Source organism: Mastigoproctus giganteus, chromosome 3 (assembly GCF_048544385.1).
Source record: "Mastigoproctus giganteus isolate SK-2022 chromosome 3, ASM4854438v1, whole genome shotgun sequence".
NCBI lineage: Eukaryota > Metazoa > Arthropoda > Arachnida > Uropygi > Thelyphonidae > Mastigoproctus > Mastigoproctus giganteus.
Window position 1 is genome coordinate 82,761,843 of NC_143577.1, and position 16,614 is coordinate 82,778,456.

Here is a 16,614-nt window from a genome sequence, read left to right on the forward strand (position 1 = left end):
TTATCAAAACTCTAATCACAGATAAGTAACGTACTCACTCACTCTCTTTCTCTCACTATATTTCTATTATATCTTATTCCTATCATTACAATATAGTAGTCATCATGTTACAATACTTCTCAAACTGTCCTGTCCAATTTTCTCCTGTAGATTTCTTTATAACACAGTTCTCGTTAGTAAATTCTCTAAACTGACTTACTTGGTTTCTTTCCACTCTAACTGGAAGAGTAGTTGATTTCCGGTCTTTCAAGGGTGCCTCTTCTCCGATTTCTTCTCTGATCCACTAGGCTTATGGCTCTTTTCTGCCTCCACGTCGATCTTCCCACACTCAGGACTTTCTCCAGGTCATTCTGCCTTTCGCTATTATCTTTACCCACTAAACTATCATGATCGGACTTTCCGTACGCGTTTCCCGCACTCCCAAAATATCTTTCCGCCACTCTCTCGCGCCTGTCCCCGGGACTCTCCTCCGGATCGTTTCCTTTCTGGTTTCGGAACTGTTTTCTGGCTCGCTATCGTCTGCATCACATTTTTGTTTCAAATTCCCTTCCTTATTTTTCGTCCAATCATTTGGTAGTCCTCCATCTCTCCTTAATTTCATTCGCTCATTTTTTTTTTCTACATCGTCCCGACCAGCGTCTGGTAGGTCCAGCTCCCTTCTTTGTGATGAGAGCATCCGGGCACTACATCATCACTAGAATTTTATCTGGGACTGTCTGCTAACTTACCCCTCAGTCACGCTTCCTTTCGAGGCATCGCCCTTGAAATTGTTGAGAGTGCCTTCCGTGTCGGCCCATTTGTACTTTGTTTATCACTCGAACACGGCGTGCATCTCTGATCTAGGATCTTCCCTTTGGATGGAGTCCGAAACCGTTCTAGGGTGTGGGCGTTCTTTTGTCCCCTGCTGCCGTAAGTACGGTACAGCCCTTTTTCTGTAAACAAGATCAGCACCAAAACTGGCCTTCCCATTGTACTACCATTCGGTCAGCCCCCCCCCCCCTCCTGCTGCTACGCTAATCCGGTCCCTATTGAAATGTACACAGCGCAAGCAAATTCTGCTGAGTGCTTGTCTGTTTTAAACATTAGATATTTTTCAAAAATATGGTAAATTTCAATATCCTAAATATATATAAGAATGGTTCTTACAGTACCTAACAATTATATATAATAAAACTTGAACCCCTTGTTTCAGAGAAAATTATACCCAATAAAAGATGCTACATGATTATTCAGATACTTTTAACATTCTAATGCTATTAAAAGAAAAAAAAGAGTCCCCCCCACCCCGTGCAATAGTTAAAAATTTCGTCATTTTTTCGATGGTTTCTAAGAAGAGCATAAGATATTACGGTGCGGTTCTGAATCAGAAAATGGCCAAATGACAATGGTTGTTTGGCCTGCTCTGCTCTGTTCTGGTTATTCAAAACCGACATATTTAGTCTTCTTGGGGCCGCCGCAAGAAGATTAAGGGTGTCCTCTTTCCCGAGATCTTTGTCAATAGCCTGTCGAAGATCGAGAGGATATTGACAAAAGCTTCGTTGACTGATCTTCAGAATATGGGTACACCCGAGTTACCGTGTTATGGGCGTGGCCGAATTCAAGCAAAAGAAGTGTGGTTTTTTTAATAGATTTTCATTTTTGGCTATTGAAAAAAAAAAAAAAAAAAGGTTAGGTTAGATGTGCCACTAATTCGGGACGGATTCAAGCAAAAGAAGCCACACCCGCAAAGTGGTGCCCATATTCCGAAGTATAACCACTTGTTTTTCATGGAATATTTTCTTTTTAGGCTCAGTTTTGTTTGCTGAAACATATACGAGTACAAAGTCGGTAATGTCCTTAGTAAGAGAGGGGGCAATCAAAAAATGTTTATTGTGGTATTGTCTCCTCAGCACATACTGCATGGCAAACTCGTACGCTATAGGGAGAAGCGTGCTCCCTATCATTAAACTGAAGGTTGAACAGTTTCGAATCGTAACACGTCATGAAAAGTTGGGTGATCGGAAAATACCATTGATGAAATAACGAAGCATCAATATATTTCAACTTAATAGGAGTTTTCTGTCCCCGGTAGCAGCTTAGGTTTGGCACGATACATCGCTGGCTGCCACTCATTTGGGGAAATGTGGATTCGATTCCTTCAATAGCGGTTGTAGTTAACCACTTTCAGGCGGAGAGAGCAGGGTTGGCTCATCCCTTCCGTAAGTTATTCTCAGTTCTCCCGCCCGCAGAACATGCAAATCGGCTTGTGAACACGTACATTGTACAGAATATGGCATATCGCTCGTTTTAGGATCAGTCACAATATGGGAGAGGTGAAGCAGAAGATAACTAAAGGAAGCGAATTGCTTCTATACCCGAGCTGCTATTTTATGGTAATCCTGACATGTCATGGTTTTCCCTTATCTCGTATAAACAACTTTCCATTAGGTAAATAATGCTTGATAACATGCCTTTAAAACATAAATCTTGATAATTTTATTTCGCATTCAAATAGTTTTAAACTAACCTAAAATTCTTTGTATGATAAGTTTTAGGTAGGTTATTTTACGTTATGAAAACATAACAGTATACAAAAAATAATTTCGCACAAAACCTAATCTTTTTTAATATGAAAAGGTTTTGTTAAGCTACATTATTTTCAGAAAACAATGTTATGTTGTAACTGGTAAAATTTTACATGAATTTCACTGGCGGTACGTTTGGTTGCGAACTGCCATACTTTTCAGAGGCATATCTTTCTGAAGATACCACTAAAAGTGTGACAGCGACTAAACGTGCTACCAGCGAAATTTATACAGCTAATGAGGAAAGCAACTCTTGGACCAATAAAATTGACGACACTGAAAAAGACTGTTCACCATGACTTGACTTCTGGTGATATTATCTCCTGCCACCCCCGGAAAAATTTGGGAGTATTTTTGTTTCTGTGTGCTTTGGATTTGTTTAGATAATTTGAGTACACTTACAATTCTGGGGGCTCGCCAAGAAGGCTAAGAATCCCTTTCCTCAAGATTTTTGTCTGACTCTGTCCAGTCCGCATAAGGTCCTAACTTCGCTTTTTGTTCCTTTACTGCGTTTTTATTTTAACGTTACTCATTCATTACTTTTACTATTCACCAGTTCATTCTTGTGTGGATAAAGCCTCAGGATTCCAAAAAGAAACATACAGACAACAATCTATAACTTGGTTTGCGTGGTATTGCCTTACTATGTACTTAGTGAACCTGTCACTGTTTACAATGCCTTCATGTCTCTATTCTTGAGGCTTTGTCACCCAAGAATGAACTTCTGAAAAAAACGCATTCAAAACAACAGCACTTAATTGGGTTCATTTATGGTTTTACTGTTCACCTTTATCTCCAGTTTAATTAATAATATGTTAGGTACTTGTCCATTATTCTCCAGTCACGGTACCTTACCGCCATTATATATTTATACATATGTATTTTTACCTTTTGTAGTTCGTACAAAAGATTAATTTAGACGAAAGTTGTAACCACTAGAGTGTAAATACTTGTGTGAGGATAATAAACAAGTACCAAATGTTATTCTTATCTTACCTTTGATAAGGTCGTACAGGCTTTATTGTATTAAGTAAAGGTACTTGGTGTATTCCCATTACTCAATCAGAGCAATTCCACTTTAGATTCATGTAATTATTACTTGAAATCCTAGTGAAAATGGCTATCATACTATAAAGCCACCTGTCAATTTTTGCTTATCCAATGGACTTCCACAAGAAGTTTATAACAAAGCTGAAAAAGCAGCAGTGTCGACTAATAGCCAAAGCCCCATGACTTCTGCCATGTGACAGCTTCCTACAACGGAAAAATGCCAGCAGCACGTTGTTTGATTGACTGGTCCTTAAAATTTAATCAGCCCACGAAGCTCATTAAAATTACACGCCTCAGGCTTGCCCACATCCATATTTATCTAACCAGTTCTTTTCCCCAAGGAGATGTTCATTTTAAGTCAATAATAAGAAACTAGTGAAAAAATCCCACGGACAGCCGAAACACAATAAATGGCTCCAAACTACACTGACAGTTTGTTCGGGTTGGCAGTAGATGGAGCCTCAACTGTTTCAGTATAACCAAAGTGTTAATTATCATGGATATAAGCACACACATTAAGCGTGCCTAAGTTGTCTTACGTCTAATTTTTGAAAGTACAACAGTTCTACTTACTGCAAAAGTTAGGAACGTTGACACAGCATTGTCTAAAAGTAGCACAAAAGATGCAGTGCAATAAGGCCGACCGGGCTAGCCAGGTAGGTAAAATGCCTGCCTGGCAACCCAAAGGTCGCGGGTTCGATTTCCGCTTCGGGCTTGGATCACAGTAAAATGCAAAAACTGGGGGAGGTGCATTATAGCCATAGAAGCTGATGCGCTAACAAGGTCATCAGCAGTGCAATAAATAGTAACTGGTTGTGAATGCAGTCACAATGTGAGATACAATTAAATCGCTGCCTTTACAATACGATTGTATTTTATTTTTATGAGCTAACTATGGTGTATTTACACCGAATTTTATAGTTACCTATTACGTGCTACGCTATTACGATTCTAAATAATCGCTACTGCCTTTCTAATTTCTGCAAATATACCAACGTCCTTTGAATGCTGCTTAGTTGCTACAATTACAGGTGTGGCAGTAATTAAAAGAAAATTCCCGGAATTTTCTTTTCTTTATTAACAAAACAACAAGCGGCCCCTAACCAGAAACTGGCAAATCCACTATGTACATACATAGATATATATGTGATACATATAATGATATATACATATAATCGTGTTAATTTCAATGTTATAGGTGTAATGAACATAAAACATGTTCACACAGCAAATCACATCACGCAACTAATCAGAAGTATTAATTGTGGTACAGGAACCAGACGACAGCAGTCTTTTTCTGTCCTAGGAAGAACGAAAACCGCACTCACTGGATGTAGTGCTATACCAATGGATGTTAGCTAATTCTGTGTCCACAGGTGCCCAAACTGGGGTTCCAGCTTAAATAAATTTAAAAAAAAAAAGGTAGATGGCAGGCGATATCAGTTTTAAGAAATATCGATAGATATTGAAAGTGTTGTGTTGGTTTCTTGTTGTTGATATGTTGATAAACTTGAGAAGAGTTGCTTTCTTTTGGTGAAAACAGCACAGCAGAACTGTCGTAGAGCTGAGAACAATTGAGAATTTTCAGTCAGCGCCACTTCATTTCCTTCAGAGAAGTTGCTGACAGCAGCTTGTAGTGTGGATCTGTCATCGTGGTACAGGTTGCAGCGATACAGAATGTGCGTCCAGGTTTCCTCAACACCACACAAGCAGAGATTGGTGTCAGACAAGCCAAATTGAAATAGTTTGGAGTTGATGGAGCCGTGCCCAGTAAGTATATACGATGTTGTTAGACTGGGAGAAAACCATTGGCGGACGTTCTTGTTGAGAGGAAAGGTAACTGCAGGAACAAAAGAGCGGGTGACTTGACCAGTAGTACTGGAATCCCATCGTGATTGCCACACACTGATAAGGTCATTCCAGATTCTCCGTTTCTCGTCCTTGATGTTAGCAGTTAAGTTGCATGAGATGCCGAGAATCTCGCCGGGAACTCCCTGCTTTAGACGATAGCATAGTCCTTAGAAGATTACATGCAGGTCTAGTGGTAAGACTCCAGCAAGGACCTGCAGAGCAGCAGAGGACACTGTCCTGCAGGCCCGGAGCATGACAAGCAGCATAATCCGTTGAATGGAGATGAGCTTGGAACGGAGTTTAACATTGACGGATCTATGAAACCAGACTCCCGAAGCATATGTTGTTATTGGTACGAATACTGCTGTATAATATAGTAAAAGAGTCTTCCTATTTAGTCCCCAGTCCGATTTGGAAATTCGGATAACTGCTGCAGTGAACTTCTTAATCTTCGAGGCGAGGTGATTAATATGAGAGGAGAAAGTTAAACTGTCATCTAAAATTACGCCAAGATGTTTTAATTCAGGAACAAAAGGGATTTGCTTTCCGTCTATCTTTGTATTTGGAGATCTTCTGTAATCTAACTTGCCCTTAAAAACCATCAGTTTTGTTCTTGTGGCAGATATTCGCAGTTTATGTATACTTGACCACTTGATTAGCTCAGAAAGAGTTATACTGGCTGATTGTTCTAGTTGAAGACGCGATCGACCTGGAATTAGAAGAACCAAATCATCGGCGTAGGCCAAGGCAGAGATATTGTCAGCTTTTTGCGTGAGCCAGCTGTCCAAAACTATGTTCCAGAAGAGGGGTCCCAGAACTGATCCCTGGGGGCATCCTCTTGAGATGGTCCTTGAGAGAGACTGCTCTTTAGAGATTACTTGGATGAGTCTATTTTGGAAGTAGCTTCTAATAACTTGGAACAGTTGCTGAGAGCACTTGGCTTTGGTAAGACGATTGAGAACGCTCTCCCACCAGAGGGAATCGAAAGCTCCCTCGAAGTCAATGAATATGGCCATTTCATATTTAGCCCTCGAAGCTGATATGTGGTTAACTAAAGAGACCAAGGCGTCTTCACAGGATTTTCCCTTCTTGAAGCCAAATTGGGAGGGAGACATTAAGTTTTGACCTTCAATTAAGTCTGCTACTCTGGGTGAACAATCTTTCAAATAGTTTGCCAAGGTTTGCCAAAAGAGAGATGGGTCTGTATGCTATGGGATCTGATTTATTTTTGTCTGGCTTGTGAATAATTTTTATCAGAGCTACCTTCCAGAGATTAGGAAATATCCCCTCAGTAAGACATTTGTTGTACATAGAAGTATTTCTGGAAAGATTTCGGCAAATTTGATAATTACAGCATTTTCCACAAGATCTAAACCCGGACATTTATTTTGCTTAGGGCCAGCTTTAGCTCGGAAAGAGTGAAGAGATCCGTTTCATATGAGGAGTAGTAGGTTGAGTTGCTGTTCCTGATAGATATTTGTTCTGGAGTTTCTGTGGTGAGATCGTCCAGGGAAAGCAAGCGATCCAGGATGGCGTTAACTGAGTCATTCCAGTTAGTGGTTTCTGTTCACCACAGTGTTATACACTTCATGAGAGTGATACTTGTTTTTGCTAATTTTATATAATAGACCCCAAGAATCAGAATTTCCTGTGGAGTGAACTAAGTGTTGCCAGGAAGCAAGTTTTTGTTTTGCAATTGTATTTATGTATTCGTTCCGCTGGCGTTTATAGATATTTCTTAGTCTGGTGACTTCTGGTTCAGGCCAGTACCTTCTCTGTTGAAAGTCTCTGCGTGCTTTGTGTACTTTTTTTTGCGTAGAGTGGAAAGTTCAGCTGTCCACCATGGAACTGTAGTATGCTTGCTAATTTTCTTCTTAGCGGAGCGTTCTGTAGCACGAAGTAAGGCAACCTGTACATAGAATGCATATTCTGAGGCATTGAACTGGTTCAAAGACCGGCGAGTGTCAACGTTAAAATCCTGGTGAACTGAAGACATAAATAAAGGCCATTTGATGGTTTTGATAGAAAATCTTCTAAGATCTTTTGGAGGAGGAGAAGGATTGGGACCTGTAGTATTTGGAAGGAGAGATACCTTAAAAGTGATTTCTCGGTGGTCACTGTTTGTGTAGTCAGTATGTATGGTCCAATCAGAGATCCTCGAGGACATGGCGGACGTTGAAATGGTTAAATCAATGTTTGATTTTCCGTGGACGTTTGAGGAGGTGTGCGGTTGGTTGGTAAGTTGTGCAGATTTAAATTGTTGGTGAATAAAAATTCCTCGAAAATCCTACCTCTGTTGTCCAAGACACTGCTGAACCATAAGAAAGATTTTGCGTTTGAATCAGTTGTAATTATTAAATATTGGGATTTAAAATAGCAAACACCTGTGCTAGATATCTTTGTGATAAATTAATATCTGCTGATTGTGGACAATATAGTGACATTAAGTAGAACGAGAAAGTTGATGTAGACACTAAAATACAGGTGGAATTTTGATTACACAAGCCAGAGATAACAGTGATATCCAACGTGTTGTTGAATATGACGATGGCAGATTTAGGATATGTTGCAGAGGACTGGATGATTCTTGTAGTCATGGGATATCCCATAACTTTGTAAGATTGCCCATAAATGTGCTTAGAGACATAAGGTTCCTGAATGCATAGAATATCCAATAAATTTTCTGTTGCAATGAGCCTGATCTCATCAGCAACGCATCTAGAGTGTTGTGCATTGAACTGCATGATTGTAAGTTGGAAGGGAGAGTCTGGTTCGCTGCATAGCTATGCAAAGAGAGAGGCACACTGCCCGTCTTTGGTCTCGAGATTGTACCACTGATTGTTCATTATGATTGCCAAACGATGGCATTACCAAGAGACCTGCGGGCCAGATATCTGTGTTTATATATCTTTCTATATTGCGACTTTTGATCTTAATCCGGAAAGAGGAATAGGATGGATGCCTGGTATGGACCTTTATGGGGGTACCGGGTATGTTGAGCTGCTTCAGAAGGGTTTCAATTTGTTGTACTGTTGTTTCCGGGAATAGTCGACTTATAAAAATGCTGGAGGGCCTTGCCCTCCTTCCTCTACGCTGCACCGTTTTAATACCCAGTGTGTTAGGGTTAGAGCCAATAACTGCATCACGATTCTGAGCTGCTTGGGTGAAGAAGATCATGTCTTGCTTGGAACTAACGTTACTGTTGATAGGTGCTGATTTCATTCTCCATGCTCTTGGTTCAACTGTCTTCTTAGAGCTACTTTCAAACGGCATGTTGTGACCATCAGTTGTATTTGTTGCATTACTGTTCGTTGTTGGTCGGAAGTAATGCTGTTGTATGTTTTGCTGCAGATAGCTCGATTTGGGCTGTTTGGATTTTTTTGTAGTTCAATTCTGAACCTCTGACGGCCGCTTTAGTTGGTCTTCTGGTGTTCTGATGCATTATTCCTCCTTGTGCAGCTGGCAACTGGTGTGTAGTCTGGTTCGGTCTGTTTAGCTGAGAGGGTCTGTCACCTCTTAATAAGGAATCTGGAGTTTTTCTGTATGATTTTTTTGATAAATTCTAAATAGTCAGAATTCCTGAGCATTTCTTCAAGAGGACTAGAGACCTCAAGAGCAGGTTTATTATTATTATTATTATTATTATTAATCGGCACCTTAGGTTGCTGCGGTACAGTCTCACTAGGCGCGGAAGAGACAGGATCTGATGTTTGAGTACCCACTTCGCTTTTGAGTATGGCTTCCTTTTCTTTTGTTTCAGCACTTTCAGATTTCCGTACAGGAAAATCACAATGAAGAAAACACTTAGAAAAACAAAGAATACGCGAAATAACATTACAAATATTGGACCGCCTGATTCGGACGGCATACCTGAACCGAGGACGCCCGGAGCAATAACCCACACAGAACACCATAAACCACAATCTGTTGCGATCTTTGAACCCGGTAGCAAAAATAGAGATATAAAAAGAAAAAATTCAGAATTTCATGCCACTTGTATTAGCGAGATAAATAATTTTAAAAAATATATTTCGGCCAATCGGAAAAAAATAGAAAACTGGGTACAACGTCTCGATAAAATTGAGGATTTAATATTGCACAGAGAAGGGCAAGAAACAAAGGGCTTTGAGATACTTGAAGTTCCCGGAATGGAGCAATAAGAACACATATGAAGGGGCACAAAAATGGTTTTATTTTTATCCAAATTAATCACCACCGATTGAATGCACTTATACGCCGTTCTAAAAGTTTCTGAAAACAGTCAGTGAACGCGTCCAAAGTGATGATGCTCAGTTCGGCGGTTACGTTTTTCTTTATATGAACGTTACTTATCACTACGATGCACTATTCTACAAGTTACTAATTATGAAATAAGATATTATCGCCGAAATCACCGATAACAAAGGCTCTGCGAATATTAAGTTTTAACTTAATAAATCCTTAGCTAAATTTAAAAATACTCTAACGAACGTAACTAATACTATTGAATACAACTCGGGGGGGTTAATTAGGTAAAAATGGCAAAATTTATCCGTTTAGAAGAGTCATATAGATAAATGAACAAATACCATAAACGCATACAAGGACACACATACGTAGCAATGATTAGTTTATAGAAGTTAACTAAATAGCATGTCATAAATTGTCTAACCTGAGAGCTCGAAGTGAACACACGTTCAGTTTGACAGCAATTGCAACTTACTGTTGTTTTTAGATCCTGTTCAGATTCATAGTAAACGTTGACTTAACAATATTCCGATTTATATACAGTTTGTCACCAGAAACAAATCAGCAGTAACAATTCTACCACAATCAGGCAATAATGTTGCCTAATTGTTAAGGGAGTATATTCATATATATTTATATTGTTATATACCGGATCCATTTTTATCCTGAAATGCATTTTATGACTTGTATTTTATGAATTTTATATTAGATATGCGGACGACACTCTCATTCTCTGCGACACCAATGAAGGTCTCCAACAGCTACTCAATAGAACTGGGACTCAATATTAATGAAAATAAAGCCAAGTTCAATCTAATTACTTTTCAATCCAATTATCAATTTAATCACATATATAATGTAAAACTCCTGGCCATATGTCGCCGTGATGAGAATTATTGTTCCTAGTGCATGTACCGTACTTAGCAGCAATAAAAAAGTTTATTATTCACGATTTTTAACCGCAAACAGTATGAAAATGCAGACCTATGACTCAATGGCAAACCACTCTAACGTGTCACTCATTTCAAATACCGGGAAGGCACCATCACTGAGAACTTAGATCCCACGAAAGAAATATAAAGTCGTGTTGAATTCGCCAGAGCAATCTTCGAAAAAAAAAATTAGGACACTTCTTTGCAACGACAATCTGAAACGGAAATGAAGGCAACGTTTGTTAAATTCTACATCTGGTCCGTACTTTTATGTGGTGCCGAGACACGGACTCTCAAGGCAGGTTCCCTGAACCGGCTAGAGGCGTTTGAAATGTAGATACATCGCAGGATGTTACAAATACCATGGACGGACATAGTGAACAACAACGAAGTCCTCCGCAGAGCAAGGACAGAAAGAGCATTAATAACTACCATAAAATGTAGGAAAATCTCTTATCTGGGCCATATTCTGGGGGAAGAGAAACATCTTCTACCTCAATTGATTATAAAAGGCAAGATCGAAGGCAAACGGGGGATTGATAGGAGGCAAACGTCTTGGCTACATAACATCCAACAATGAACTGACATTTGAAATGTAGAATTGCTCAGACTAGAAGAAGACAGAAATGCTTTCTCCTTAGTAGTCGCCAACGTCCGGGGACCGGACAAGACACACGAAGAAGAATAAAAATGAATTTTATAGATCATTATCAGGTATATCGAAATATGTTTTCTTTTATAAACTTAAGTTTCTATTGTTATTATTTTAATTATAACCAATATTTGTTAAATATATTTTAATATAAAGGTTAGAATGCCATCATGTGATTTTATTATTATTATTTATTTTGTAAATATTATTTCACTTTGGTGTATTTGATATAATTTGTTTTGTACTGTTTCGCATTGTTCTCAGGTTATTCAGACTGTTTATGTACAAATAAATAATCAATAAAATGATTAATAAAACTTTCAAATTATAAACGGTTATTTTCATATGCATTGTTCTGCACAGTTATTTCATACAATAGTTTGTTTTTTTTTAATGTGAACATAAACAAAATTTGTCAAATTACATCTGGCAAGAGATACCGTCACTAATCGCACGATTAAGAGTAAAAGCGAGTTGCGTGAAAAGTTTGAGCACCCCTGGCTTAACGGATACAGCTCAGCAGGCGATATTGTTCAGACAATATTGAAAACTTGGGAAAAAAATCGCTAATCTGTCATCTGGCACTTAGAGACTATTCAATCCATCTGCTAACCTTGGTCGATCTTGTGCAGTAACACTAGTCACATTAGGGTTGTTACTCAGGTCCCTTATCACCTCAGCCTATGATTGGTTCATTTGAATCCATCCTGTTACTCTCCACCTCAATGACTCATCCATACGGTGTCTCTGTACATATAGACAATGAAAGGTTATTCAGACTTTACAGATGTCATAGACATTACTCAGACTCAAACATTACTTAATGCGCAGAACTGATAGAAGCACAGTTAGAACGCTCTACCTAAAGTCAGCACAACTAGTAAGGATTTTGGACTAAAGATGAATATGGCTAAAACAAAAGTAATGATGAACAAGTATGCCACAGACAGGGAAATAATGATTGAAGGAGCAGTAATTGAAAAGGTGGAGTCATATACTTATCTGGGACAAGTTATTAGCTGTAATAATGATAAATGGCTGGAAGTCAAGAGAAGAATAAATTTTGGATGGATAGCATTCAGGAAATATAGTCACATACTGAAGAACAATATCCCAGTTTGTCTGAAACGTAAAATAATGAACCAATGTATACTCCCCACCATGACGTATGGAAGTGAAACTTGGGCACTCACCAAAAGAATGGAAGAGAAGCTGAGAACTACACAGCGAAGAATGGAACGAATCATATTGGGAATCAGACTGTTAGATAAGAAGAGAAACACATGGATTAGGCAGCAAACTCAAGTAAAGGACATTCTTATCAAGTAAAGGACATTCTTATCAAATGGTCTTGGGCAGGACACATAGCACGAAGACATGATGACAGATGGACTAAGAAAATAACAGAATGGTATCCAAGAGGAGCTAGAAGAAAACCTGGAAGACAAAGGCGGAGAGGGATAGATGAAATTCATGAGTTTGTGGGTAGTAAATGATGGCCAGTGCTCAAAACAGAAGGAACTGGAAAGTTGCTGGAGAGGCCTTCATCCTGCAATGGATTGAAAATGGCTGATGATGATGACCTAAAGTCATAAATATTTGCATATCAGAACATAATTTGCGTTAGTTACATGCTTCATTTTTGTTTTATTTATAAAGAGCAAATATACAAACTACACTACACACTAACTATTTTCAACGTGTATACTGTATAATGGATACTTAGGTTCTTAGAAAAAAGAATCCTTATTAATTGAAATTTTATATTTGGACCTATTGTCCAGCCATCATAAATTTCATTAAAATCGGAATAATAGGAATCTGACAGTTATTATTTCTATTTCCATCACATAGGCTATACACATACTGTAGATTGTAGCCAAAGCACTGAATATCATGTTTATTGAAATGCGCCAAAACATTTTAATCCAGTTCTTCCTTCAATTTTGTAAACATTTCAATCTAGTTCTTCCTTCAATTTTGTAAACATTTCAATCTAGTTCTTCCTTCAATTTTGTAAACTATCAACTTCCACAATAACAGATGGAAGTTTGTTCCAGCAATCAACTACCCGTTGGGTAAAGGCAAACTTCCGTACATCTATTCTGCAACCGTCCTATCCTTCCTCAATTTAAATTTGTGCCCACCTCATTGTGTGGTCTGAGCAAGAGGAAGGATCTCTTCAGTATTGAACCAACTCAATCCATTCAAGCCTTAAACACATCAATCAGATCACCTCGCAGGTGCTAGTCTCCACACGCTACAATTTGCAGACCTTAAGCCTTTCTTGGTATCAGCATTCTTTTGTTCCCTTCGCCAGTCTCGTTGCCCTACTCTGTACTCGTTCTAGCAGCTCCACAACCTTCTTAAAATGAGGCCACCAGACCTGTATGCAAGATGTGGCATAATTTTGCCTTATACAAGATAATTTATTTATCCCTATTTTGTGTTACACTTGTTGGGAAATAACAGCAAGAAGGGAGGATGAACACATAAGCCAGAGGCTTTTGTAGGGGTGTTCCCTTTGAAAAAGGTATGAATAACAATACAAACAGATCTGAAATTGTGCAGGTGTTATTCAACAGATAACTCATAAATAAGTCGGACATATTTCTACATTTCATTACAGAGGCCTTCAAAAGCCAACCACATATATTACGGGCGCCTCCGTAGCCAGGTGGGTAGGAGCAGCAGCAGCAGCAGTGCGCAGCACACGCTTCTTGATTAGACCGGGGTTCGAGCCCGTCACCACCAAATACAGAGGATGCGGAAAGGTCAGGGAATGACCACTGCATATTCACAGAGCAATATGGCCTTAGTTGCTAATGCCCCTAAAAACCAAATAACAAACAAACATGTATCACGTGGTTTACAACAGTATTTATAATTACATTGTGAACGCTTGTACATTAAGATTTATGATGATATAATTGCTTAGAGTGTTACAAGCTTTTTTGACAATTATTCCTTCAACTTGTTTACATAATTTATTTCAAAATCAATATTTAATGGTTTATTTTTCGTCCTAAACAACATGTGTTTGAATTTTTCTGGATTTAGTATAAATTGATTCTTTTGAAGCCAACTATGCATCACAGAGAGCACGGCGGAGATTTTGAGTTGGAGCTGGTTAAGGTCTTTATCGGTGGTAAAGACCTTAGTGATAAAGGTGATAATCACCTCATTATCGCAGCTAGCAAAATTCCTGTATATCATTGACAAAACCCCATCAGCTAACCTAGCAACCTGTCTGCAATGCTCAGAGAACTTCATATATGACTGCACGATTACTCCCATGTCTTTGTAGTACCACACAGTTGGTACGTTACTCTGGGGTTACTGCTACCCATACGTAGTACATTGCATATATCAATGTTCAACTTTAACTGGCATTTCTCAGTCCATCTGACTAACTTTCTAGGTCCTGTTGCAGTAGCATATTGTCACTGCTGTCATTAATCATCCTGCCAACCGTTGTATCAGCTGCAAACTTGGACATTAAGCCTGATATGCCTTCATCAATATCATTGATAAATATAGAAAACAACAATAGGCCCACCAGCGAACCCTGGGGGACTTCACTAATAACATTAGTCCACGAAGCGCAGTGTCCATTGATTACCACTCTCTGTCTTCTCCTACTCAACCATCCCCTTATCCATAGCAACAACTTGCCCTTAATGCCACACTACTCCAATTTGTACAGCAGTCTTCCATGTACTACAGTATCAAAAGCTTTCCAGAAATCCAATTATATGATCTCAAAATTATTTTTTGTATCCATTTCCTTTGTGACCACATCATAGTATCCAATCAAATTTGTCAGACAAGATATTCTCTTAACAAACCCATGATGTGTCTGAAGTATAACTGCAGCATTGTCTAGATGATGTTGCATTACTTCTTTTTACCGACTCCATCATTTTCCCTGGAACAGGAGTTTAACTAACAGCCTGTAATTATTCGTGTCACCCTTTAGTACTCCTTTGTGAACTGGGGATACATTTTCACGTCTCCACTCTGTGGGGGTGAATCCCCTAAATCCAAGGATGTTCTCATAATTATGGCTAAGGTTTGCTTACTTCCTTCACTGCCTCCCTTAATATGATTGAACAGATCCCACCGCCCCAGGTGACTTTCTTATATTTAACTTCAACAATTGCTCTTCCACTTTCCTCTCAGTTATGATAAAATCATTCAGCTTCCTGTTAGAGTTTGATAAACTTCGACATCGCCCTCCCTAAAGAATTCCCCTTCTGTGAATGTAGATGCAAACTACTCATTCAGTTTGTCAGTAAACTGAGCAGGATGGATCATCAACAGTCAAACCATCGATATCGATTGGACTATCGACTAATGAACGTAACGGACATTTCTTTAATATGATAATGTGCTGTAGACACTATACATCTTCCTCCTAAATTTCTCTTTCGTTTATTTCCATCATTAATTGTATTCATTCTGTGCTTGTACCAAAAATTATTAATGAAAGGTTTATTACATTCGAACAGATTTGAAGTCCTTAAAGAAATTAAAATCTAATTACAACAGAGAAGTGAGAGAGATGGTGTCAAATGTTATAAACTCGAAGAGTGACTTCGATGAAAGTTATGTAATTATGTAACCCGAAATGTTTGGAAAGAACAATAATCTGAAAGACCGTACGTTTTTTTTTTTTTTTTTTTTTGTTGTTGTTCAAAAAGACAGTATTAAGACAAATTCATTCAACCTAGTAATTTTGTCTGGAAAATTGCAAACAAAATTCTAAACGTTTAGTATTAGAAAATCTCATCAAAATGTCTAGATGAGATATTTGTGACCACCGGACATAATATTGAGTTCGCTACTTTGTTTTACTGCTAAGTAGAGGCACGCACACGTCATTTCGTTATTAAATTTCAAAATGAGAAATGCTTTATTTTTATGAAAGTCAAAATGACACGACATCTGCCTGCCCTGGGTAATTGTAATGCGACATATTTTTCGGCTGTTATGGTTTTTCTCATTACTGCACTCAGATCATGAGTGGTCCTAATTTCAAATTGCCAAGAAGCATACAGCCAAGCAGGCAGAAAAATCCAGTTTCTCTCAACCAACCGAGTGGAAAACTTTACTACCATGGCATAATCAGCAGGTTTGTGTGTGTGGGGGGGGGGGGGAGTTAAGTAAACGAACTTTGTTTCTTACATTGATTTGGCGCAATATAACCTAAGTTGCTGATGTGCCTAAAACCCTTACAACAACAACAAACCTTACATTCATTTAAATGTTCTTAGCTTGAATATAAATCTCATCTCAACTTAATAATCATTAAAAACTGTTTTCAGTTTATGTTAAT